The following is a 27,530-nucleotide window of genomic DNA, read 5'->3' as shown; positions in this document are numbered from 1 at the left end:
CTGGAGTACATGAGGTGGAGGGGAGCTGAATCGAAATAATGATATTCTTGTAGGTGCCTGGCGAGGGTGGAGGACCGTTGGTACCTTACATGGGTGATGTATCTGCTGCTGTGTATTGTACTAAGAGGTCTGGCATGCGCCATTATGAGGACAAGGTTGCATTGATGTGTATTCCCCTGATGTTGCGTACTGTAAAGGCAATATAATATGTCCAAGATCTGGTATGAAGTAATGATGTACTACAGAACACGCTGCTGTGCTAAGACAGAAAGACACTGCATTTGAATCTAAATTAAGTATTGTAAATCTGATGTGACTGGCTAACGGTTGGCGCATTGCGCCTTTTGTTTCTGTTGTGTAATCTGTTGCAAATCAATAAACAAATAATTTAAAAAAAGATCAATTTATCTCAGTTGTTCTCCTATTTTTTAACTTTGTCTTGGGCCACTGAGAATAAAGCTCTATTCAGTAAGGATTCCCAGAGAAAATTTTAATTTGCACCACATTTTCATCACACTACCACACAAATCCAGCTACGCTGTAATCAGGTGTTGTAGCACAACTGGGTGGCATTCTGCTACCCAGTTGGGAGCCTGAAGATGAAGCATGCCACCAACTAGGTTGATGGGTGAGGGGTCTTTTAATAAACCTAATGGGTTTCTGGCACTCATAAAAATATCAATGAGTCGCATTTGCTAGTGGGTACGTCCACTGTGTTTGTTGTACATTATCTTAGGGAATAGGGATTTACCCCATTACTATCCTCGCTGTCTCCATTTGTTTACATATAAGTAGTTTTAAATGCCAAGTCAATGTGGCAATAAACTGCGGTCGCAGGCACTGCAGTGACAGGCCTGAGACTGTTTTGAAAGGCTACGCCAGTGAGTGGCATAAGCAGTGCTGCAGGCACACTTGTAGCATTTAATTTACAGGCCCTGGGGATATCGGATATCACTTTACAAGAGACTTGCAAGTAAATAAAATTGGCAAAATAGTTGTAAAATAGTCCCACCATGTTTTAGAGGGGACAGCACATGTGTGTTAGCACTGATTAGCAGTGGTAAAGGGCCCAGAGTCCTAAAACCAACAAAAAGAGGGTCAGAGAAAAAGGAGGAAGAAGGCAAAAAGTGTGGGGATAACCCTGCCTAAAGAGCCATGTCCATCACTTTTGTTTGGTAACTCATGCATTCCCAAAGGGAGACACAAGAAATACCTGAATTAACATTTCAAACATTTATTGAAGCAATACGATTCTTGTGTGAAATATGTTCCTTGTAATTATTAATAGAAGGAAACAAAATCAAAAAATAAAAGACAGATGAATCCGCATCACAAGAATGGTAAATAAAAAAAAAAAATAGCTCAACCATTGTGCTGATACACAGAATATATGTTTAGATACGAGTATAGTTGTAGTTCTGCTCCTACCTAGCACTCCCTATCCTAGTGTGCCTAGGGTGAGTGAATCTGCCAGAATCCCTGAGAGTGATCTAACTCCCCAGTTACCTGTGGGTATGTTTCATCTAGGAGCTCGTCTTGGTGTAGAGCTGGGTACCATCCTTCTCAGAAGGTAAATAGGATTCAGCTGAGCTGGAATTCCAGCATGGGCTGGCCTCAACAGTGTCAGCAAAATGCTCCTCTCACTAGAAAAGGGAGTGATGTTGTTTATATAACAAACTTCACTCATGTTGCCATGCCGAAGTCCCAGTCAAACCGCCATTATTGATTCTATCCTTACAGAGCTGTCGCAGAGCGGACAATAACAAACAACAATATTTTGTGCAGTGAACTTTAGCTCTCGTACAGAATGTTCAAGGTTTTGATAATTAATATGCCTACGAAAAAGTGTAAATGTAAACAATGTAATTTCAGAGAATATTATCTCATGCAGGCAACCAAGCAAATGAATGCCAAGTGTCAACGTTCAAGAAAGATATCAACTTCAAATGTGAGCATGTAAAATGGTGATGTTCCTTCCCGTGCCAAATGTGACCACATAATACCCACTCCTTGGACGTAAGGTGACTAAAAGATTCCTAAAAATTATGCGAAAAAGATATATGGAATAAGACCTAAAATCTTAATGCATCGAACTCTTACATAATAAAACCATAAGGAAAGCCAAATTGTATTAAAAATCAATATAAAAAGTGAATAAAATGTCTGCATTTAAAAGCAATTGAGCAAGTAAAAATATGGCCAAATAAAAAACAATTCCCTGCTTGAAACTGCCAGATTGTTTCAATGTTACGAGGAGTAGACAAAACATTGCCCGTTCCCAGCCACCACAGACGATGTTTCTGTTGGTACGCTCTCACCAGTTCCAATGAACAAACATGTTAAATCCATCCCCCCTCAGCAGCCGCTGAAGGTGTGACAACCAGTTATGCATCCCCAGAGGATGAGCCAGGATTCAAAACACCAGGAGCTGAAGCATCCCTGGAAGGCCTTTGCAGCAACAGCAATTGCACAGGGCATCTGTGCAAGTAAGTTTTTAAGGGACCACCCAGCAGTTCTTTGTCCATGAAGTGAACCTTTGCATTCCCAAGCATATATAGAGAGCGTATTTTTCGAGCCCTGACTCCTGAGTGTTGTCTGTCTGTAACGTGGGTCTGACCTACTTATTGCGAATCCTTTTGTGTTGTAGAGAAAACGTGTCGACATCCGTTAGTGTCTAACAGCCACACTAACTATCACTCTGAACTAGAACTTGAAGAATTGTGTGTCCCATTTCTAAGCATGATGTCGAATGAGCCCTCTGTGTAATTTGTGAATTGCTTCCAATTCTCAAAATGTGCAAAAGTGGGAATTTTTGGTGTATATAGATCCTTTATCTTGGACAGACTGAGATAGGACATCTGCTGCACAGTTTTATTGAGGAAAATTAGTTGTTTTGGTATGAGGCATGCTCTAAATAAAGCCTAGTTTCCCTGAACCTTTCAATCTCTAGTTCCCCATATAGATTTAAAAACGTTATTCTGTCTCCAAAAGTCATACCGTACCCTTGTGTTGACAACTGGGAAATGAAAGATGCAAACTTGGTGTCAGTGAGCATATTTTTTCTTTACTTGGGAAGGTGTAATTTTATAATAATAGGACTCTGGGTCGACTAGATTGAGACCAGAAAAATATGCAAACTTCTGTGCAAATGTCTTCAAGCTACCCTGTAGTGGTGTAGGACAGTGTTCCCATTAGGTGTAATTAAATACTGCACGTGGAGCACTTGCTTTATGTAAATAATGATGACCATAATGGTCATCATCATTAGATGTACCATCAGACAATGTTTTACTAATAAATACAGTGTAATGCTCTAAGGACCAGATGTACAACCAGTGTAAATTGCGACTTGCAATTTGCGCTCGATGCGACTCACAACTTACAATGTACAACCGTGTCAGAGACACTGATTGCGATTCCCAAAGGGGTCGCAAAATGCGAGGCTCCTGAATATTAATGAGGCACTCGTAATTTGCGACCCCATTGAGAATGGCAGGCCCTCCCAGGTATGGTGGCCTGCTGGGCTCAGCAGACCTCCATGTCTGGGAATGCATTTAAATAAAGCAGTTTTTTTTTTAAAACGCAGCCCGTTTTCCGTAAAGGATAACTGGATGCATTTTTTTTTTAATGAAATGTTTTGGTTAAATTTTTTAAGGGCAGATAGTGGTCCCTGGGCCCATTGCCTGCCCCTAAAAAATATCTTTTCCTGCATTTGACCCCTTCCCATTGCCGACTGCATTACCACCCTCTTGAAGAGGGTAGTAAACTGCGAGTGTTTTGCGACCGCAATTGCGGTTGCAAAACATTCTTACATGGTTGTGGGCTTGCTATTAGGAAGGGAATTCCCCTTCCTAATAGCAAGTCGCAAAACACTATTTTGCGAGTCGCAAATTATTTGCGCGTTACAAAATAGTGTTAGTACATGGCCAAGAGGAATTCTGCATGTGTGAATCGCTAAGCTGTTTGCGCATGCAAAATTCTGTCGTACATCTGGCCCAAGATCATCAAGCATTTCAGGTACTGTGTAAATGTCCCAATCATCAGAGATAGTGCCAGAAGTCATGATGTCATGTAAGGAAATACGGAAAGCATGTGGGAGGTCTCTGTAGGTTCAAATATATCGTAAGGTATCTTATCCCAACAATGAACAAGAATGGGGTTTTAAAACCTTGTTTAGGAGTTCATCAGCATAGCGTTCTGGGAGATAGTGTCCATTCAGGAGCAGGAAAAAGACAGTCACAAAACCAATCCAAATTAAGAGGAAAAGTAGCCTAATTGTAATCAAAATGTATATCCATGGTGGGACAAAGTATGTCTTCTTGAGCCAAATGAAAATTTCATGTGGTCCCCTCTGTGGAGGTTGGTCTGGCAAATCTGAAGAGAAGTCATCAATGTTGACAAAATAGCCAGAGGTTGTTTTTACAAACGTGGGAGGCTCGTGGAGCTGTATAAACCTGGCAGATGACTCTAATGGTGGGATTTCGTAAACACCATCATTGCCTGCTTGTAGAGGTGAACTCTGTGTAGTCATACATGACGATTGTATGGTGTTTGCAGACGTAACTGGAGGTAGTGACACTTGTTAGGTGTCCCTAGCCAGGGAGAAGAAACCTCATTGTTGGTTAAAGCTTGTAACAGGATTTCCTGGAGGGTAGTGAGATAATCTGATAGTGAGGTAGTCTGATAAGATACCTATGAAGAAGTGTAAATGCAGGCAAAGTAATTTCAGAGAATATTATCCCATACAGGCATGCAAGCAAATCTTTGTCTAGTGTGAACGTTTAAGAAAGATATCAACTTTAAACGTGAGCATGTAAAATGGTAGTGTTCCAGCCCCCTCTTTATGTGACCACATAATAATTATTTTGCACTCTATCCCACCTCAATTTGGACCCAGCCACATTCAAGTCAGTCTTAACCTTCTCTAAATGGAACTGCCAGACCATGTCCTTCCTGAACCAGAACACAAGCAACCTGTTAAATACAACTTCCACATCAAATATATTAATTTCAACTTTATTTGTATAGAGTAAAACTCCAGCCATTAGAAAGAGTCCTCCACACTGGTTTCTGGTCTTTGAGCAAAATGACAGTTTGCCTTCAACATTGTTTAACAATGTCTTAACATTCCATAACAACATTCTACTGACCTTGTCTGCACTAGAGCATAGGTAACTACCCAAATGAAGGTTAACCTTTGCTATCATGATCTCTTCAATCTGAGAGATCAGATGCAGGGTCCTTGCATACCTCAAAATAGTGGAAGATCCACACCCAGGTAAATTAGTGCCATCCTGGCATTTCTTGGATTTTTTAGTGGGATCCTCACCCACAGGTAACACCTGTGGCATGATTCATCATTGGATCCTCACCCACTACACCTAGCGTGAGTAGGTCGGTGGACTTGTCGCAGTTTGTAAGTGGAGCTCTTTTGCTAAGAATGAGGGATTATAAATGTATTAGAATTGCCTTCCGGATCCGGACCCCCTTATAATGACCTAAAACATCAGTGGGTCAACATGCTTCAGCCTTTTGTATGCCATTACGGGTCAGTAGGCTGTCATCAGGACCAAATAATATGTTGCATCCCTACGATACATGGTTGGTATTTCCAACTCTCGACTAGTTAAATCAGGCAAACAACATGAAGAAGCATGCAACATACAGACCATAATGGACCTTTTCCTCTTTATTGTCTCGGGATTGGAAAGAGAAAATAAGTTTTTGTTTCTGTTAGGGGTCTGCCTTTTGCCACCTTAAAGTATATTGTCTCATGCTGTGGCACAACATGCTTAACATGTGCAGCAAGACATGTAAGCATGTGAGGTCACGCTAACAGGGTTCACTGTACATGGGTATACATTTAAAAGCACACATAGTAAGGCAAATAAAATGACAAGAAGTGTTCGGCATGCACGCACAAGTGTAGATAAAAAGGTCTCTCCTATGACCTACATGTCCTATATTTTAGTTAGGCCTCATAAGGTAGTGGGGTAGGGCGATCCCTATAGTCGCTCACTGAGGAGATAGAGATAGTTGGCTATTGATCCCCCTTTTTTCGGTGTGCGGTTTGCCTCCAGTTACCACATATTCTAGAAAAAAACCTGCACTTCTTCAGGGGACATTATCCTCACTTTACACCTACTTGGCTCCCTGCACGCCTTAGATGTTGGCCACCCTCGGGCGTTGCAGCTTTTTAAATGGAGTGCGGATACTGTCATCGGGCATCATATGACTCTCGTGTCTCATGACAGAGGGTGGCTGGGAAATGTAGTCCCGCCTCCCAAGATCGTCAGTCAGTGCCCCTTGGGTTTGAGGTACTCTGAAGGGTGCTGCCTCTCTGTGTTTGGCTATTATAGCGTCACATGTGGTGGCGAGGTAGGGAAATGTAGTTCTGTCTCCCGCGAGAAATGTTCATGAATGCCTACAATATTCCAGACACTCAAATGGCAATAAATTAGCGCTTAGAATGTGTTATTACAGGCACCTATCTGAGCCGAATGGGTAACAAGAGCTCTGAAGTGTGGGGTGCCATCTCCACTAGTAATGGTGCATTTTGTGTCATGTGGGGCGGACAGTGTCGGGGAAATGTAGTCCTGCCTCCCGCTGCTATGATTTACTGCGTCTTGCGAGCGCTCTATGTCTACAAATAGTGCTCAAATGATAGAATACGAGTTGGCACTCGATGTCCAGTGTCTGGTGGCTCATACATTACGAGGGGTATGATAAAACTTTGTTAAACTCGAGTCATTGCCAGATGACCAATGTTGTGTGCCATGTATAGTGCGCGGCTAATAAAACCATAGGGGTGTTGTAAGGACTGCACAACAATGTGTAGTTCAAGTAAAAGTCATTTAATGACACGTAGGTACAAGAGATGCTACTACACACAACGAGGCTTACAGTCTAACTGACACATTAGCTATTCTAGAATACATGACATCACATGGAACCATCTTACCTGTAGTCAAGGACACCTAGATGGAAGGATGCCACATCTCCTTCCTTTACATACATCTAAAATATTAATAATAATAATCAAATAATCAAGTAATAAAATATACTGGAAACAATGAATAAGTAAAATCAAACCTTAAATTTGTACAAATGGAATAGGAATGGAATAAGATAAGTACAGGTGAATAATTACAGGTGGAATGATACCCAATCCCTCTTCCTTTTCTTGCCAAGCTACATTATCCTTACAAAATGGTTCTCTTCCCCTTAGAATTCTGAAAGGACTATATCCTGTTCCAGTAGGAGTAATTCTATACGCCCACAATGTGCAAAGCAGTTCCTTCTCCCAATCTTTGCCAACGCTGATTGCAGCTTGAACACTTCCCATTATAACACTGTTAAATCTTTCTACACAGCCATTTCCAGCTGGATTGTAAATTGGTGTACATTTTTTGCTAATACCATTCCTTCCCAGAAAGTTTATGTATTTCTCTGATGAAAACTGTGGACCATTGTCACTTAAAATTTCTTTCGGTATGCCCTCACGCATGAATAAAGTTTGAAGAAAATTAATTACATGTTTTGAATCAAAAATGTTTGTAATAGCAATCTCAGGCCACTTTGAAAATTCATCAGTCACCACTAAAATGTACTTAATGTCTCCGTCTTTGTCTTCAATAGGACCTAACCAATCCATACAAAGATTTTCCCAAGGATTATTCGGAATAGATCTCAATCCAAGTGTTGGTCTCAATGTTTTTAATGGCTTGTCAGAATTGTTACAAACAGTGCAGTCTCTCACAAAATTGTCAGCGTCTTTATCTAAGCCAGGCCACCAATATTGCATTTTAATTCTTGACTTAAGTTTTGAAATTCCTAAATGGCCTTCATGATTGATTTTTAAAATACTCATTCTCAAGGTAGGAGGTACAACAATTCTTTCACCTCTACAGATGTAACCATTGTCATTTAAGCATAATTCATCCTGAATTTCCCACATAGCTTTTACATCCCCATGAAGACTATTCTTGTTAGGCCAACCTCCAGAAATGTAATTGGTAATGTTAGCTAGATCAGCATCTTGTGAAAATCAGCTGTCCCATTCTTCCTTAGATATGGCATTTGTGTCATCCATAACAATTGCAACACTGAAACTCTCAACTTCATCAACCGCGATAGTATCTTAATGAATAGGTGATCTACTCAAATTTTCAGCCACCTGATTATTCCTTCCAAGAAGGTATTCCACATCATAGTTGAAGTCTAACAGTTTCAGACTCATTTTTACTATGCGGGGTGTAACTTTGAGTATTCCATCAGAAGTTAAAACCTTAAGTAGGGGTTCGAAGAGTGAATCTTGTCCCCCACACAAATTGTCTAAACTTAGTCATGGCCTAAACAGACGCAAGCATTTTCTTTTTTATCACGGAGAATTTTGTTTCTGCAGGAGATAGTGATCGAGAAGAGAATGCTATAGTTATTTCTTTATTTCCTTCATTTATTTGTGACAGAACTGCCCCGTATCCTTTATCACTTGCATCCGTGGTGATGATGCTATAAGCTAAATTGTCGTAGGCTTGGAGAGGAAAAGCATTAGTAAGGTCAGTTTTAATTCCTTGAAAATCATGCTCCAATTCATCATTCCATGCAAATTCACTCTTGATTTTCAGAAGTTGTCTTAAATTGTATGTTTTGCTAGCAAAATTCTTCACGAATTTTTAATAAAATTCGGTTAGGCCCAGGAAGGATCTTACTTCATCTTTGGAAGATGGAGAGGGTGCCTTTTGAATTGCTTCCATCAATTTCTTTTTGGGAGAAATTCCATTACAACTGACTTGGTGTCCCAAATATGTTACAGAATTCATTCTGAATGTACACTTTTTTTTAACTCAGCTGTCAAATCTTTCTCCATTAATTTCTCCAAAACAATTCTCAATCTTTCATCATGTTCTTTTAAGTCCCTTCCCATAATCAATATATCGTCCTGAAAGTATGTGATGCCTTTTATCCCTTTAAATAATTTATGCATCAACCGTTGAAACACGGCGGCAGCAGAAGCTAGACCAAATGGCATTCCTATAAATCTGTAACACCCAAAAGGTGTTATAAATGCTGTCAAGCTTCTGCTGCTTTCATGTAATTCAACCTGATGATAGGCTGATGTCAGGTCTATTGTTGTGAACCACTTAACATTCTTTGTTTGGGATAAAAGTTTGTCAATTTTAGGCAGGGGAAATTTGTCAATAATAATATTTTTATTGAGATCCCTCAAATCAATGCATAAGCGCAACCGATTATCGGGTTTGCGCGCAATCACCAAGGGGGCCAACCACTCCGCGCACTCTACAGGTTCAATAATGCCTTTTTTTACTCCTTTTTCTAACTCACTCAAACCATCATCCCTGATGCTCATAGGAATGTTCCTAGCTTTGTGGCAGATAGGACTTGCATTTTGCTTCAAAATTATTTTGTGAGTAAAGCCCTTCAACTTCCCCACTTCACTAGTAAATACCTTGGGAAACTGCTTTGTTATGCTCTCATTAAATTCTTTGTTAAAAGCATTGATAACCATAACTTGATCTGCTGCCTTTGGATTTAAAATAATTCCTAATTCACCCTGATCTATCCAACCAAGCACGGAAGTACCCTTTTCAGCGACATATAGTTTTCCTATGGTAGATCTGCCTTTAAATTTGAAAATGTCTTCAACAAAACCTACCATAGGAATTTCTTCTCCAGTAAATGTCACGGGATGTATATCTGAAGGTTTAAGTTCCTTCCTGATAGTTCTTTCAAATTATTTGTCCCATACCGCTCTTTGCACAATAGTATATGGAGATCCAGAATCTGCCGCTATCTGGATGTCTACACCTCCAATGTTGATATCACAAACAGGTTTCTTCTTACTTGGCGTATTTATATTTAAAACAACATTGTTAAGATCATCAGCATCAAGTATGCACAATACATCATCATCTGACGAAGATTCATTATTGCTATTGTTTACGTCCTTATCATCCACACAATTGATATGTTTTTTCTTGTTCTTGTTCACCCTTCTCCTACAAACTTTCGAAAAATGGCCTAAAACACCACAATAAGTACATTTTGATTTAAGAGCAGGACACCACTTTTCAAATGCATTGTGACCACTGCACCCACATCTATAGCATATATTCTTGTTGTCCGGATAATTTCTCATTCTAAAATTACTCCTTCTGTTGTCGCTTTTATTGAAAGAATTATCAATTTTCTTACTGTCTGATCTTGCTTTCGTTTGAATATTAGCTACAACATTGTTTTCCTCATTTTTCTTAAGAGCAACTTGTGCACATCTCTTAGACATCTCCGCTTTTTTAATGATGGCAACAATTTCATTCAAGGGAGAATCCCCACACACCCACAATTTTTCCTGAATAGACAAATTATTGCAATGCATTACAAGTTGATCTCTGACAAAACTATCGTGCAGATTTTCAAATTGGCAATTGATTGACGTTTTTTTAATGCAGATACGTAATCTTCTACTGACTCAGACTTTAGTTGTTTTCTTTGAAAAAAATCATATCTGCTGATGCCAAGGCAGACTGTGGGTTGATAGTATCTGTCTAGATCAGATAAAGTGTCGAGAAAAACATCAGGATTGTCGGTCCCAGTTTTCTTTTCAATTTGTAAATAAATCCTTATGCCTTCCGAGCATCTTCTTTAAGTTATCCCATCATGTCGCCATTGTTGTAAGTACTGCACAACAATGTGCAGTTCAAGTAAAATTCATTTAATGACAAGCAGGTACAAGAGATGCTACTACACACAACGTGGCTTACAGTCTAACTGACACATTAGCTATTCTAGAATACATGACATCACATGGAACCATCTTACCTGTAGTCAAGGACACCTAGATGGAAGGATGCCACAAGGGGTCTAGTGGCATTATGACGCAGTGAAGATTTTGACGCAGTGAAGATATTCTGAAAGAGTGTATTAGGTCCCCCCTACGCTGCCGTCCGTAATGTCAAAAAGTGTGATAAGTACTAGTCAGTGTAAGTAATATACAAAATATTCCACCATGGGGTGTCATCGTACAGTCCTTGTTTGTAAGACGACATAGGAGTTTCTCCAGATGTCTGCTTACCGTGATAACCTCTTCTAGGATGACCCATTTGAGACCTTTTATGGAGTGCCTAGTGTTGCTATTTTGGTTGGTATTGCATTTGCAGCGAATATTACTTATATGTTTGCATATCCATGTGCTCACTTTCCTGCTTGTCATGCCTATCTATGCATGTGAGACTGCAAGGACAGGTTATCATGTACATTACCTGTTTCGTATTGCCATTCATGTGTTTTCTGAGTTGCACTAGAACATACCATACTTACATAAACCTCCAAATACAACATACCTCCCCCTTTGAACAAATTAAGAAAAACAAATAAAAAGATATTTTTTTAAAACTAAGCAAAAATCGTTGTAAACATACACAAAATTCAGCAAATAATTACTACATCAATACAAATCTTTAATTACATACAAAATCCTATGTATATTTGGGATGTCTCACGGTTCAGTTAGTTTTCCTGTACTGAGATGATAATTCAATATCATTATTTCCTGTTTCTGAAACAGAACCACACACATTATATGCACTAGGCAGAATATCAATTATACAAGACTCCTTTGTCAAATCAAAAGTCGAATCATCATTAGTCTAATTTCTACACTCATTCACCTTACTTGCCTGGTTCAAAACCTCATTTCTACATTCATTTTCTCTACTCTCCTGCTTCAGATTCGAACTAGAATCAATTCCTAAATGGTTTGTGAAACTGTTGTCTAAATTACAATTACTCATCAAATTTGTAGACTCACTATTTCTCCTATGAATTAGAGACCTGAGACAGCTTTGCCGTAGGCAGGCGAGGAAGTGGTGCATTAATTTAGAGGATAAGGAGAGGGACAAGGATAAAACCATACTTGCCACTTATAAGGCGGCGATTTTAAGTATAAATCCACTTTACTATACATCACAAATTTGATTAGCCAAGAACTCTACGAAAAAGCTTTTTAAAGTGGTCAAACACTTCTCCAATCCCTCAAATAAGCATCAGACCAATGCCTTTTAAGCATTTTGTGACAACTTGGCAACGTTTTTTAGGGACAAGATTCTTGACATTTACTCTGAGTTCTATTCTGTTGAGACATACGAGGATGAATATCTTGTTCAAGATATATACGTTGGTGCACCACGGCTGTTGTCTTTTCCACCTATGTCTGCATCTCAGGTGAAAGAGATACTGATTAGTATTAAGTCTGGTTCTCCCACGGACTTGTGCCCTCCTAAAATCTTGCAAATGGTCCCCGATGTTGTGGCTGAATTCCTGGAAAACATTTTCAACTACATACTGAGATCTGGTGTCTTTCCAGGGTGCTGGAAGGAAGCTATTTTCATCCTAATTCCTAAAAAGCCAAATGTAGATCCAGATGAGTTGAAAAATTACCAGCCGATCTCCCTTCTTCCCACCCCTGTGAAAATACTTAAAAAACATCTCAACAACGAGTTAAGTTAATTACTGACCATGATCTTCTGGACCCTTCTCAAAATGGTTTCAGACAGGGTCATAGAACGGAGTCGGCTCTCGTAACTGTCACTGACATGATGAGAATGCAGGTCGGTCAACCAGGGTGGGCCAGCCGTCCTGGTCCTATTGGACTTGTTGGCAGCATTTGACACGGTTTCTCCCTCAAACATGGTTAAAAGGCTTCACCAAGTAGGGGTGGGTGCCAAGGCGCCCGGCATTGCTTCATTCCTTTCTGGTTTTTAAGATGTCCGATTGTACGCTGCGATCAGTTCAGCGCCAAGGCTTCTAGTCTCCCATGCGGAGTGCCACAGGGCTCCACGCCTCTTCACACACTTTTTAATTTGTACATTCTGCCTTTGGCAACCTTGGTGAGATCTTTTGGTTCCTAGGTGTTGTCATATTCCGACGATACACAAAATATTGTGTATTTCACTGATAATCTACCTGAAACGGTAGAGAGATGTAAACTATGCATGAGTGATGTGAGCCTCTGGATGGCGAGTAATTTCCTTTAGTTAAACGCTGACAAAACAGAAGTTATGATCTCTGGAGCCAAGCAGTCAGTCTGGTCAGAGCTATGGTGGCTGGAATCATGGGGACCCTCCCTACCCCTGTAGAATCAGTTATGAATCTTGGAGTACTAATGGACATCTCTCTTAATTTTAATCTGCAAGTAAATCGCACAACAAGCAGTTGCTTTTTCATCATCAGCACCCTCAAGAAGATTTTCCTTTTTATTCCTGAGGAAGTTCACAAATTAGTGGTAATTGTGTTGGTGACCGCGTGTTTAGATTACTGTAGTGCTATGTACCTCAATATCTACAGTTACTCTCTGAACAAGCACCAGATGGTGCAAAGTGCAGCTGCATGCCTTATTCTTAACACCCCAAAATACCTACGGTGAAAGAAGGCCTTCGAAGCTTGCACTGGCTGGCAAGTAGGAAGCGTATGATCTTTACGGCGCTTAGTGTAGTATACCTAGCTCTTCATGGCAAAGGGTCAGTGGCTATCAGGTCTGCCTTTCATTTGTATAGGGTGACCAGGCACTTAAGATCAGCCTCTAGAAAGAAAGGTATAGTTCACAAATTTCGAAAAGCAAAATGGGACGCATGCTACTTTTCTGTGGCAGCTGCCAATGTTATGGAATAATACCCTACCAAGTTATATTGCTGAGACTGAGTCTTTCGTTTCTATTCGACAACATTTAAAAACTTGCCTCTTTATGTCCTAGGCTTTATTCTCCAGAATCTCATAGTCTATTTGTACTCTTTCGTTCTTTTTAGTTTTTGCAGGTTCTGTATCATCTTTCCTTTTCTCACTGGGGTAGGTTCTCTTCGATAGAGTTCTGGCGTTCTTTGATGCAGCGCCTTGATACCCTCTGGTTAAGAGTGCTTTATAAATCTTTTTCATTTCATTTAATTTCAGTCACACTTTCTCAAGCCTGTACTAACATTCCCAAACTCATTGAAACCATTATTATTTGCATTCTCTCTGACCTTTACAGCATTCCTCTTACTCCACCACGTTCCATTCTCAACCTGTGCATACCCTTTGCTTAAATTCATGATATGAGTGTCATTGAAAAATTAGAGAGAGATTATCCAACCAACACTGGTTTCTGGATTCAAGCCAAATCACCATTATGAAAATTCTGAGCTTTAACACAATATGTGATATCATAACGAAGCTTACTTTTCTCCTAATATCTCTTTACTTTGTTATACACATACTCAGTCCTCGCACTATTCTCCTCGTCTATCATGGCTATACACAGGACAGAACTTTGATGTAAGATCCTTTAGTTGAAGAAGCTTATATGGACTAAATTCAAGAGTGGAATGTGGCATTCTGTTGAAATTCCAAAACCGGTGTCTCAACGCAATTCTGAAATCGATTTGATCACTGACATCTAATTATGTGGTATCCTTAACAATTCTGTTAACTCTCTCCAACAATACATTACTTTGTGGACTATATAAAGCCACAGTGATCTTTTGAATACCTGTAACTGCAAGATACTCTTTTATTTCTCTTGAAACACACAGCACCCCATTATCTGATACCAAAAACTTGGGATATCTTTCAATTACAAACACACTTTCAAGAAAGTCAGTAACAGATTTATTTTAGACGTCCTGATCCATGAATGATGAACTAATTTTGAATGATAATCCACCAAAACAATTATGTAATTATTTTCTCCTTGGAACACAAAATCGATTGCCAGTTTCTCCAGTGCTGTTATTGGATAATCGGAATGGAGAGTCTCGTGCCCCAACACTTTTGTCAGCTTTCCTTCATAAACAACAAACAATGAATATTTCAAACGAAGAGTCCATGGACGGCCACCAATAATGTTCTCCTAATTATTTTTTTGTAGATGTTACACCTCGATGCCCTTCGTGTGCCAAAGCAAATAAGCTTCTTATGTAAACTGTTTGGAGGTAGCAATTGTACCCCTCTCATCACGAAAATACCTTCAACACTGACCTCATCTTGCACTTTCCAAAAACTTTGCCAATTATTGAACAGAACTTTTTCTCCTGGCCATCCATGTTTTATATGCTTCCTTACCTCAATCAACTTATTGTCTATTTCTGTAACCAATTTTCCTCACAAGTCACCCCACTTATGATTGAAACTCCATCAATAAAACCAACAACACATTCAACATCGTCCTTCCTGCTTCACCGCAGCGCACATTCCGTTGTGTTGCGGGTGAATTCCGTGCGTGCGCAGATCGGACAGCCGTGACGTCGGACGGCCCCTCGCATGCAAGAGGTTAATTGGAGTAACACAATCTACCTTCTTGCTTGAAATCGAGATAAAAAATCGTCTGTAGCATTCTCTTTGCCCGAAATATGTATTATTTCAAAATTAAACTCTTGCAATCTTGACTCAGGCATACCAGTCTGGGAGAATGTTTTCCCAACTCATTATCACTGAGCAAATATTGCAATGGTTTGTAATTTGTGCAAAGCAAATCTGTGCAACCCCAAACCTATGTTGAAAAATGTTCAGTAGCCCATACACAAGCAATTGCTTCATGTTCAATTGTGCTATACTTTAAATCAGCACCTATTAAACATCTAGAAGCAAAAGGAATAGTGTGCTCCTTGTCTTTCACCTTCTGACTCGAAACTGCCGTAATTCCAGTTGAACTGGCATCAACAGTAATAACACAAGACAAACCTTCCTGAAACGGTGTAAGTGCAGGTGCTTCTATAATAATTGTTTTCGTCTTTTCAAAGTAACTATCCTGTTCTTCACCCCGTTCAAATGTAACTCTTTTTGAAGCAATTTTTTTAGAGACTCAGTCACCACTGCATATCCTTCTGCAACCCGTGAGTAATATTCATACAATCCTAAAAATGATTTGATTTGTTACACATTCCTTGGCATACGTGCCTTACTTATAGCTAGCAAAAGATCATCCTTGGGTTTCATACCATCATATGTCAAATAATGCCCTAAGTATTTCATTTCATTGAATAATTTGCACTTTTGTAGTTTCACAGTCATACCGTGCTCTCTTAGAACATTCAAAACTTTATCAAAACTTTATCAAGAATTCTAGTATGTTCTTCCTTATACTAGCATGAATGAGGCTATCGTCTTGAAAAGCATGAATCAAGCTATGACTGATGAAGCATAATAAGGGCGAAACTGGTCTTGGGTTGTGTTGTATTCAGGGGTTCATTATGTAAGTATGGGTATGTTCTAGGCTTGATTCTCCCCTCCCTACCCCACCACCCTTTCCCCCTCCCCCCTTCAAATGGGAACGGCCCAGTCCAACCTGCCAGGCCAGGTCCACCATTTTTTTGCACAGTCACTTCAAATTACAAATACTGTACTTAAAGGTATCACCCAGGTCGTGCATCACTAACAATCACCAATAAAACATTCAAGACTGCTGCTTTGTTTGAAGATGTCTGCTGGGGTTTGAGCTCTATTGTAACATCTTTCACTGGGTCGTCCTTTCAATGGGCTCTTCTCTATACAGACCTCCCAGGAGAGTTCGGCATGCGTCAGCAGATGTGGCATTTCAAATGCAACTCTGCTGCAATTTTGCAACATTTAAAACAATATTTCACTCTGCAAGTCAAACCTAAGGTGACTAAAGTGACTATTTCACGTGGGCATCAAGTTTTCAATTCTGGGTAGAGTTGCTTTCGAATAGAGGCAGAAAATGAGACCAGCACCACACGAGAGAGGGGAAGTAGCCACCTTCAGAGAAGATAACACCAAAACCCTAGTCTCAAGAGCAGCAGGAGATTTCAATATTTGGAACAGACTGTACATTTGCGAGGGAATACTGTTCATTTATTTAAAAGATTCTGTTCTTTATGATGATTATTTAAAGGAGGAAGTAATCTTCTGGATTCTGCAACATCTCCTTGGAGATAAACAGCCACCAGTATCTCACAAAATAGAAAAAGCTATTAAGAGTGGGTTTTAGCTTTTATTTAATTTCTATTTATAAGCGTATTTTAAAACACCCGTGTTACCATCAAAGTGGCAGAGAGCTTTGCATCAACAAGGAACTGTGAGCTACAATAGCACTTAGACCAGTAACTACAAAATATATATATTGGCGTATACTTGGTTGTTGTGAATTGTATGTGGTTCATGGCTTTTAAGGTGACCTTTAAACAAATCATTTTTCAGGGCTTTTAAAGTCATCAAGTTGGCGATAATATTTTTTGGTAGAAGCGATTCAAGGATTTAAGTTTTGGCAATAGAATTTTGCCACTGTTTATTCATTTCCAAGAATGGAGTCCGAGTAGGGCCAGCTATACTTTTTTTTTTTTTTGCTTTTCCCAAATATTTCCCCCCACATCTCTCAATTTGCCTGTTCACATGGGGTTGACCATATTACATGCTTGCATTATACATGTTTGAAAATTGCTTTCCATATCAAATGTTTTTGCTGAACTAAAAAATGTATTCAACAATCACTGTTTTTTTTATCAATATCCAAGTTTCAGTATGCACATCCTTCCAAGCGTCCATTTCATTTTGTGGTGTTTGCATAGGGCACGCTTAGCCTAAAACCAGTAGTGGTTTATTGCAGGATCATAGGCAGGGATAAAAAAAGGAGAGTGAATCTAGTTGGGGAGTGCTGGGTTCAGAACGGGAGGTGGACCGTTTACTGTGACACAATGTAGTGTTCTTCAAAGAGGTGAATCTTCAACTCTTTGCTGACTTGAAAAAGGACTACAGACCTGCGTGATCCTGATGGCTATAGGGATATAATTCCAGATCCTCTTGTGGAGATGAAGAAGGCCTGTAAACTAGTATTATCTTTCTACCACTTCTTAGTCTTTTGGCTGCATGTGCCAAGAGCCACAGGAGATGCTGAGCTTTCTCTAATCACTGCGTTATAATTTTATTTTAGGTTGAGCCTAGGTTGCAAAAAATATATTGTGGGCTTATAAATGATAGTCATTTGGAATTCCAGAGACAGGACTCTTATGTTCCTAATAAAACCGGTGAATTCTATTACTTTATTTGACGTGTTTGTAAAATGTATTTAGCATAAAGCATAAAGATAAACCAAACAGAAATGCTGGTAATGCACAATAGAACTCTTAAAGTAAAGGTGAATAGGAACAGGCAAAGAGAGTGTAATTTGTCAAAAGAATTATACAAAATAAAAAAATTACATAAAATAACAATACATAAGTTAGAATCAAATGCTAAAGAAACCAGCACTGGCAAAGCCACCAGCCTATGCAAGATCTACTGGCTTTGTCAATGTGTTTTTTAGGTATGTAGTCCAGTAGCACAACAAAGTAAAATAAAAGCCATGACGCGGTCAGCACTGGCCATGTCATAGCACTTATTTTCCTTTTATTTTTACTTATAGGAATGTTGCACAGCAGCTGCTGTGCAACATGTCTGACATTTAAACAAAATTGCTATGGTGCAGGCCGAAAAGTAAATAATACGAGCAGGTTGCTTAACACTCCTGTCACGTCTATACTCACGGTCCCTTGACCTGTTTGAAACCTGAATGAAAGACCCAAGCACCTGTATGAAAGTAGACTTTTCACTTAATAATTTTCTTTGCACCGTTCCCTGCAGGACACATGTATTTGTACGTCATTTCTTTATCTCAATGGAGGATCCCCATACGGATGATTGATTTGGGGCACTAGACCTGCACAATCGTTCCATTAAAATCCCCCACTAGCCGCTGGGGAGCACTACACACGCCCCCCTCTATGCACAGGTACGTCGTCTCTGGCACCCGTTAATCCCACATTCACTTAGCAAGTAATAACAGTTTTGGCACTTGACCGAAAGTATTTGTATGCTTATAGTGAAAAAACGACCCTGTAATTTTCGAACAGTCTGTCTTAACATTATTATGGTCTAAGATATGAATATGGGTTGACATTAAGGCAATCACCGTCCATCACGTGTTGCAAGTGTACACAAGGTACACCACTCTAAGATGGCGGCTTGTTGTACGATCTAATACTACTAGATTCAGTATGGCTGTTAGGGGTAATCCTCTTCTATGTCCATGAACTTGTATAGAATGTGTATATTATGCTGTGACCGGCAGGGTTTTTTTCACGTGTGATCAAGACAAGAGTTATTGTCGAAACGCGTAGCGTGTAAACTTGATATTAAACCCTTAATGCTGCAGTATTCCTGAGTGCGTCTTTTGCTTTTAAGTAACCTGCTCGTTATATATATATATATATATATATATATATATATATATATATATATATATATATATATATATATATTACCTACTGGCGGTCGCCAGTAGGTATATATAGTTAGGATTTTTTCTCTATGGGATTTTTGAAAATTCTATGTGTAATAACTTTGACGTTTGTGGACGGAATTGGCTGAAATTTTCAGGAAAATGGAACATTTTGTTTCTGAGCAGCCCCTGAAAATTTGGGGTGGGTTCGTCAAGGGGGGGCCGAGAAAAAAGGGGGGTCCCAAAACGCGTTTTTCCCATGTTAATTTCCATAGGGCGGTTGGCCTCACTTTTAGCCCGAACGGCTGAATGGATTTGCACGAAACTTGGCAAAATTGTAGGGACTGGTAGCCCGATGTGCCTTTGCTAGGTCTCAATATATGTGCTCCAGTGGATTTTGAGAAATTAACGTTCAAAGAAAGATATATATCTGTGACAGCGTCCCGGGTAGCGCTCCGTTTCGCGTACTTTTCGCGTTACGGAGCTTTGCGAAGCGAAGCTGATTGGCTCTCCGGTGTCTGTAAACATTCCAAACAGTCCGTAGCGGCCGCCATCTTGTCTCACGGTAGGATCGAGAGACAAGAGGAGGCCAAAGCGAAGGGGCAAATTACCATAAGGGGGCATAGTAGATCCTCCCTGACCCCCAAGGTTTGATGTGGAGGCTTTAAAAGGGCTCCGCGGGGCAAAAAAAAAAAAATCGTTTTTTTTTCGTGGGGTGCGCCCGGTTCGCGTAACGGGAAGCGGACTGGGGAGCGTACTACAAGGAAACAAGAATGATTGACTTTTAACTTATTGTATGTTTATAGACTTTTTTTTTCTTTTTTTTCTGCGGAGTGACGTCTCGGCCTATCTCCACGGGATGCAGTCCCTACCATCTCGGCGTTTAAGCCGAGGGGGACCGGTAGTGTGGGAGAGATAACGTCTGTTAACGTTCGATTCGAAGGAAATCAGGAAGTGTTGATAAACATTGTCTGCGCCATCTTGCCTTTTTTCAAATGCCACACTTTTGTCGTGCACGGCAGCCATTTTAGATGCCTTGACCAGACCCACTCTCTGCACGCTGTCGATCCTTAGCATGGCTCCCCACCCTCGCAAGCATCTCCCCCAGGCACTGGTCACCCCCGCTCTCTGTCTTATGCATGGGCAATAAACCTCCCCCCATCTGCGCTGCTCTTCCCTGAGAATCACACCCTGTGCCCGCCCGACACCTCCCTTTCGCCCTATTCACTACCGCACCCTCTGAAACTCCTCTTCCTCTGTGTCCGATTGTCCAGGCCGGTCCCAGGCTATCACCTAGCCCTGCAGATGTAGTTTATGGCCCCAGCTGTAAAGAATCACCCCTCTTCAAAGGAGTTACAGTAGATCAAGGCCCCCACCCGATGAGATCCGTCATACCACACGCGTTCCTACTATCTGAAAACCATCCTGTATTGTGATTGGGGCGGGGACCGAGCCTGAAGCGGAAGATTCGAGGGATGCCTCTTTGTACATCAAAGTTTTTACAATTATGTGTCACATTAAAAATATATAGCACTCCAACAAAGTAGTAGGATTATAAAACTTTAATAACTTATAAATATATACAACGCAACAAAAACAGTAAAAACATTTAAACATTTTTAGGAAAAAAGAAGCAACAATGGTCAGTAGCTGTGTTTTGTGCGAATAGTCCCAAGGCAGCACAACGTGCTGAGTTCTGGACGGCACCCAGGTGATGTTGCCTGGGTGCCGCACTGGTTTTGGGTATCCTACAATGCAGCTCCGAAAAACGGCGTGGGGCGTCCCGGGGGTGGCCTCGTCAGTAGCGGTCTGTTGTGCGAATAGTCCCAAGGCAACAGAACGCGCTGAGATGTGGATGGCACCCAGGTGATGTCCAGTAAGTTGCCGCACTGGTTTTGGTATCCTACAATGCTGCTCCGAATAACGGCGTGGGGCGTCCCGGGGGGTGGCTCGTCAGTAGCGGTCTGTTGTGCGAATAGTCCCAAGGCAGCAGAACGCCCTGAGATGTGGATGGCACCCAGGTGATGTCAAGTAAGTTGCCGCACTGGTTTTGGTATCCTACAATGCTGCTCCGAATAACGGCGTGGGGCGCCCCGGGGGGGGGGAGGGGGCGGCGTGAACGGGCCTCCCCAGGTGGAGGCTCGTCTGCTGTAGTGGGGCGCCCCTTTACCGTTTCAGTTGCCATTCCGCCCGCTTTTGGTACACTGTGCCAAAATCCGCCATTCAGCTGAGTTGCGCCCACTCTTGCGGCTGCCACAGGACTCTCAAAATGGCGGCAGGCTCTTTCCTTTTTGGGCCTGGTCCATTGAAATGGCCCTGGGACACCTTGGAAATCGGACGCTTGTCTGCTAGGTCTTGGACCCCATTCTCGAAAGCGTCCCCTCAGCCTTGAAGATTCTACAAAAGTCTTGGGGGCCCCCGACTCCTGCAGGCTTCCGGTGGGGAGCGGCTGCCATGATTGCTCGCGGAATGACCACGACGGAGCCACGAGATGGTGGTGCTTTCATGCTGACGCCAGCTTCAGTCTGAAACATCCAGAAACAAGGTGGGGCTTTCATCGTTTGGGAAAAAAAAAAGTTTTCATCCAATGAAAAGTGTTATTTTTAGGTCATATGATCAAGCCTTCCATCATTAGAAAACCAAAAGTAAAATGAACCAATGAAAAGTTTTATAAACAAGTCACATGACCTGTTATGCGGCATAGGGTATAAAAAGCGTAGAAAATCCGTTGGCACGTGAGGCGGCGTCAGTAGTGGACCGATGTGCGAATAGGCCGAAGGCAGCACAACGCGCCAAGATCCGGATGGCACCGAGGTGGTGTCCACCAAGTTGCCGCACTGGTGTGGCCATCCTACAATGCTGCGCCGAAAGTCGGCGTGGGGTGCCCCGTTGGCCTGTGAGGCGGCGTCAGTAGCGGATCGATGTGCGAATAGGCCGAAGGCAGCACAACGTGCCAAGATCCGGATGGCACCGAGGTGGGGTCCAGCAAGTTGCCGCACTGGTGTGGCCATCCTACAATGCTGCGCCGAAAGTCGGCGTGGGGCGCCCCGTTGGCCTGTGAGTTCGCGTCAGTAGCGGACCGATGTGCGAATAGGCCGAAGGCAGCACAACGCGCCAAGATCCGGATGGCACCGAGGTGGGGTCCAGCAAGTTGCCGCACTGGTGTGGCCATCCTACAATGCTGCGCCGAAAGTCGGCGTGGGGCGCCCCGTTGGCCTGTGAGGCGGCGTCAGTAGCGGACCGATGTGCGAATAGGCCGAAGGCAGCACAACGCGCCAAGATCCGGATGGCACCGAGGTGGGGTCCAGCAAGTTGCCGCACTGGTGTGGCCATCCTACAATGCTGCGCCGAAAGTCGTAGTGGGGCGCCCCGTTGGCCTGTGAGGCGGCGTCAGTCAGTGGGGGCTGTTTGAGGATCTGACTGCATTGGAAAGCAATGTGATGCTGTGCGTCCCCCCAAGATGAAGGTTCCTCGGCTGCAGTGGGGCGCCCCTTGGTGTTTCACTCGCTATGCAGCTGAGTTGCGTGCGCACTTGCGGCGAATAGGCCGAAGGCAGCACAACAATATTTTCGGAATGGAAGACACCACAAGGCGCTGAGATTCGGTTGGCACCAAGGTGGTGTCTAGCAAGTTGCCGCACTGGTGTGGCCATCCTACAATGCTGCTCCGAATAACGGCGTGGGGTGCCCGAAGGGGGGGGGGGGGAGGCGGCGTGAACGGGCCTCCCCAGGTGGAGGCTAGTCTGCTGTAGTGGGGCGCCCCTTTACCGTTTCAGTTGCCATTCAGCTGAGTTTCGGCCGCTCTTGATGCTACAGCGACAGGCGGCTGCAACAGGACTCTCAAAATGGCGGCCTGTTCTTTGGATTTGGGCCTGGTCCACTAAAATGGCCCTGGGACACCTTAGAACTCGGACGCTCGAATTTTTTTTCCTTTCCTCTACATGCAAAAAAGGTAAATGCCCGGTACGTTACCTGCCTCATCTGCCACGATGTACTCTCCAGAGGAACCGAAAAAAAATATAGTTATGGTAATTATACCATGCATCGTCATATGGAGAGGTGGCACCGATTAATTATAGTGCTGCACAAAAGAGAGATTTGGAGGAGAACCCCCGATCTGCCAGTACATTCACTAAAGAAGTGGCACTGACAGCATCAGAGGCAAGGGAAACGGTCCCAAATATTTAGAAGAACTTTGGAAAGATTAAAATGACATGTTTAGATTGTGGCAAATTAATTTCATGTGGACAGATGAGTGTTACTCTAATAAATACAGCATATGAACATCATCATAGTCGATGGTTGGTGGAGACATTTTGACTATATCCTGGACCTGCCCGCCTCGCCCAAAATGGCGCCGGAATAAATGGGACTCGTAACTCCTTGTTGTGTACTGGTTGCACAACCTTGATATCACGAGATACGTATGCAGTTTTGAAGCACATGGCGGGCGGGGACGAGAATTGATTGAATATTTCGACATCCCTATTGATATTAAGTTCTGATGTGTTATTGATTACTGTACTATTGAAAGTTCGAATTAACGTCACCCATGGTACTTGCCCGCAAATGTATATCTAGATAATTTTATTGTAACTGGCCCTGTCGTATTTTAATTATAAAATGTACGTCCACCGATTCCGCAACTGTTAGACACCTTAGTTCTTGCAACCTAATGGCCCGCCCGTTACGTTCCTCTACAGTGTAAATGTCTACTCATCATATACGATTACAGTTTGCTCCGTGGCCGGCCCACGTGGTTATAGGCCCGTATTTGTATACTGACACTTTCACAATAAAGGTTTTTGAAAGAAAACATGGTAGTAGTATTTACATTGGTAAAGTTTTTAATAATAGTCACTGTTTTAGAATCAGTAAAAGGCAAGTGAAATAAAGCAGTCCAATTACATGAAGGGTAAAAGGTATAATACGCAGGAACGCAGTAAAGATAAATGGTCAAGGGTTGTTGTGTTTTCTACTCCTGCAACATAAAGTGATCGATAAGAATCTGATATTCAGGCGTATCGGCGACTAAGACAGCAGGCCGAGCCTCTTTTGCTCAACGGCTCCGTCATGGGACGAAGAAACGCCCTTTTTCTCGAAAAAGGAATATATTTTACTTGCAGAACAGTTGTAAATTTTCCGGGAAAGTACATTAGCCTGGAACATTATAACATATGTTTAAGAAAAAATAATGTTCGAAAGTAATAAAAAGCGTAATTTTTAGGTCATATGACCAAGCTTTTCATCATTAGAATAAGAAAAGTAAATGAACCAGTGAAAAGTTTTATTAACAAGTCACATGACCTGTTATGCTTACGTTACGCGCTGCGCGCCGCGCCCCGGATTGCTTCCGGGAAGCTGCGCTTCGCGCACCGGAGCACTTCCGGATGCGCTAACGCGGCGCGTCATATGACGCATTACGCGACAACGCAGGTCCAGAATATAGTCAAAATGTCTCCACCAACCAGCGGTCGGAACACAACCCCTTTCAGCAGGCTAAATAGTTCTGTTAAATGACAACAGAAGGGACAGGCAACAAGAACCATCAGTCAAAGAGGGGAGGGCAAGTTCTTCTCTACCGGGTCACGTTGGGGCGCTACCGGAACTGATCGAATTGGTAGTCTACAGTGTTTCTGGATGTTTCAGACTGAAGCTGGCGTCAGCATGAGAGCACCACCATCTCGTAGCTCCGTCATGGCCATTCCACGAGCAATCATGGCAGCCGCTCCCCACCAGAAGCCTGCGGGAGTCGGGGGCCCCCAAGACTTTTGTAGAATCTTCAAGGCTGAGGGGACGCTTTCGAGAATGGAGCCCAAGCCCTAGCAGACAAGCGTCAGAGTTCCAAGGTGTCGCAGGGCCATTTTAGTGGACCACGCCCAAATCTGAAGAGCCGGGCGCCATTTTGAGAGTCCTGTGGCAGCCGCCTATCGCTGCACCGCAAGAGCGGGAGCAACTCAACTACATGGTGAGCAAGACGCTGTAGTCGAAAGAGCGGGCGGTAAACAGCTGAATAGCGGAAGAGGCACAGTGTAGCAAAAGCGGGCAGAATGTCAACTGAAACGGTAAAGGGGCGCCCCACTACAGCGTGTCTTTAGGTGAAACGGATTGTGGGACAAGGTCAAGAATGGAAGAGTCACCAAAAGGCAAAAAGTTCCGCTTGACCCCGGGAGCCAGCCACCTATGTCGGGGGCGATCTCAGGCCACACCAGGGCAACACGACTTGGGGAGGGGGCCGGAGCCAAGCGCCCCCTCCGAGTCCGCGCCATCACACCGTCCCTCGGGGGCCTCCGTCAAGCGGTTCAGGGTGGCACCGCATCACATTGTTTTCAAATGCAGTCACGTCCTCAAACAGCCCCCACTTACATTGAGAATAGTGAAGCTGTAGCAAGTGCAAATAAGCTTCAGACAGTGTTACAAGCACTCCTCAAAACTTTGAACTATCAGAGTGCATGAGTTTCATGCTCGATCGATTGAGCTAGCCGGATCGGGCACCAAAAAGTATAAAATAGTTATGTAAATAGTTATTTAATAAAATGTTTTACCCTGTTACTTTGCTGGTGTGTTGTATATATTTGTAATATTTGCATAGAGTTTATCGTTATTTTGGGCGGGGTGGGTGGCGGAGCCGAGCGGTCTTGCAGCCATCATGGTGTGGAGCTCAGTTCATCTCACTAGTTTCGTATTTCTCATGAGGGGTTGTTCCTAATGTTTCTATTTTAGCGAGGTCAAAAAGAGATCCCATTAGTGGCCTACTGATTTTGCTCGATTCCTTTTGTTTTTTTACACGATTTTTCACTATCTGCAAAGACTAAACAGAGTATTGCGACTCTGTGCTTGTTTGTAAATAGAGAATGAACCAAAGAGAACCAATTCTAAAACAGTAAATGCTTGGATAACAATCAATCAAATGGAGAGAGAAGCAGGCACGACGGATTACAACGGGGGCAAAGGCCTGCGTTAACTACCCTTCACTATCTGCAAAGAGAGAGTACTCCTAATAGAAATGAGGGGGAGGGGGGGCAGCATTCAAAGCAGATCAGTGTGCATAAACACGAAGATGTTTTTACTTACTATGTACTTGACATTCGACAGCTTATGATATTTGCTATTAAAAAACCATTGAAATTCACTGAAAAAACCATAGGTTAGAGACCATATATAGTTAGGAATTAGCATTTAAAAAACCTTGAAAATTCACAGAAAAAACCATAGGTTATAGACCATATATAGTTAGGAATTAGCATTTAAAAAACCTTATTTTACTCACACAAAACCATTGAAATTCCATATATAGTTAGTTGCACTAACTATATATCGCGCACCCGCAATTCGCTGCTGATGATGTCACATATTACATCATTCATGACATGGTCAGTGACATCACTGATGACATCACTGATGACATCTCAAATGACATCACTGATGACATCTCAAATGACATCACTGATGACATCTCAAATGACATCACTGATGACATCTCAAATGACATCACTGATGACATCATTGGTCACATCACTGATGATATCATTCATGTGACAATACAATGCATCTCCTCACACTTTCATATAACCTCTGTTACACCCAGTGTTAAATACAGAGTATAATTTTTTAAACCATTGACACACCAATACTAGTTACTACATACGCACTCACTCATTCCTATGTTTACACAAACACTCACTCATTCACCCATACAATCATTCATACATACAATCACTCATCTTTACAACACTATCATATGCACTCATACACCTATACAGACACTCACACTCTGCCACTCATCCATGGAGTTACTCACACACCTAGTCAGTCCTGTAAAGAATCAATCACACTTCCATTTTCTAATCTATACAGTTAAACATAGAGCACCTTACATTTTCAAACATATACTAACACATACTTACTCTCTTATACAATCATTGATACAAGTACACATTGATCTGCACAGAGTCACACACCTCCCAGCCAGCCACACACACACTCAGTCTCCCATACAAATACTTGGGCAATCAATCAATAACCCATATAGTTACTCATATAGCTACTGATCAACACATGCAGCAGTTTACAGAACAAAAGACATAATGATGCACAAATTAAGACAGTTTAGTCACTAACCCATGCACTCAGTGAGACACATTTAATCACTCACTCATACATTCAGTCATGCACCTACTAAATCCTTCGTCCAGACACTTATACATCTACTCATTCTTCAATATGTAAGACATATTTTAACTTTACAGAAACATACAGCCACTGGATGT

General features: G+C 42.0%; 1 protein-coding gene across 1 annotated transcript in view; it reads left to right on the top strand.

Moving 5' to 3' along the window:
• The window catches only part of C2_1H5orf34 (chromosome 2_1 C5orf34 homolog), a 447,867-nt gene that overhangs the window by 51,939 nt on the left and 368,398 nt on the right, over nt 1–27,530 (top strand). The window lies entirely within an intron of this gene.

This window comes from Lissotriton helveticus, chromosome 2_1, assembly GCF_964261635.1.
Source record: "Lissotriton helveticus chromosome 2_1, aLisHel1.1, whole genome shotgun sequence".
Taxonomy (NCBI): domain Eukaryota; kingdom Metazoa; phylum Chordata; class Amphibia; order Caudata; family Salamandridae; genus Lissotriton; species Lissotriton helveticus.
The sequence above is the reverse complement of the archived record's forward strand: the minus strand, read 5'-3'. Positions and strand labels throughout refer to the sequence as shown.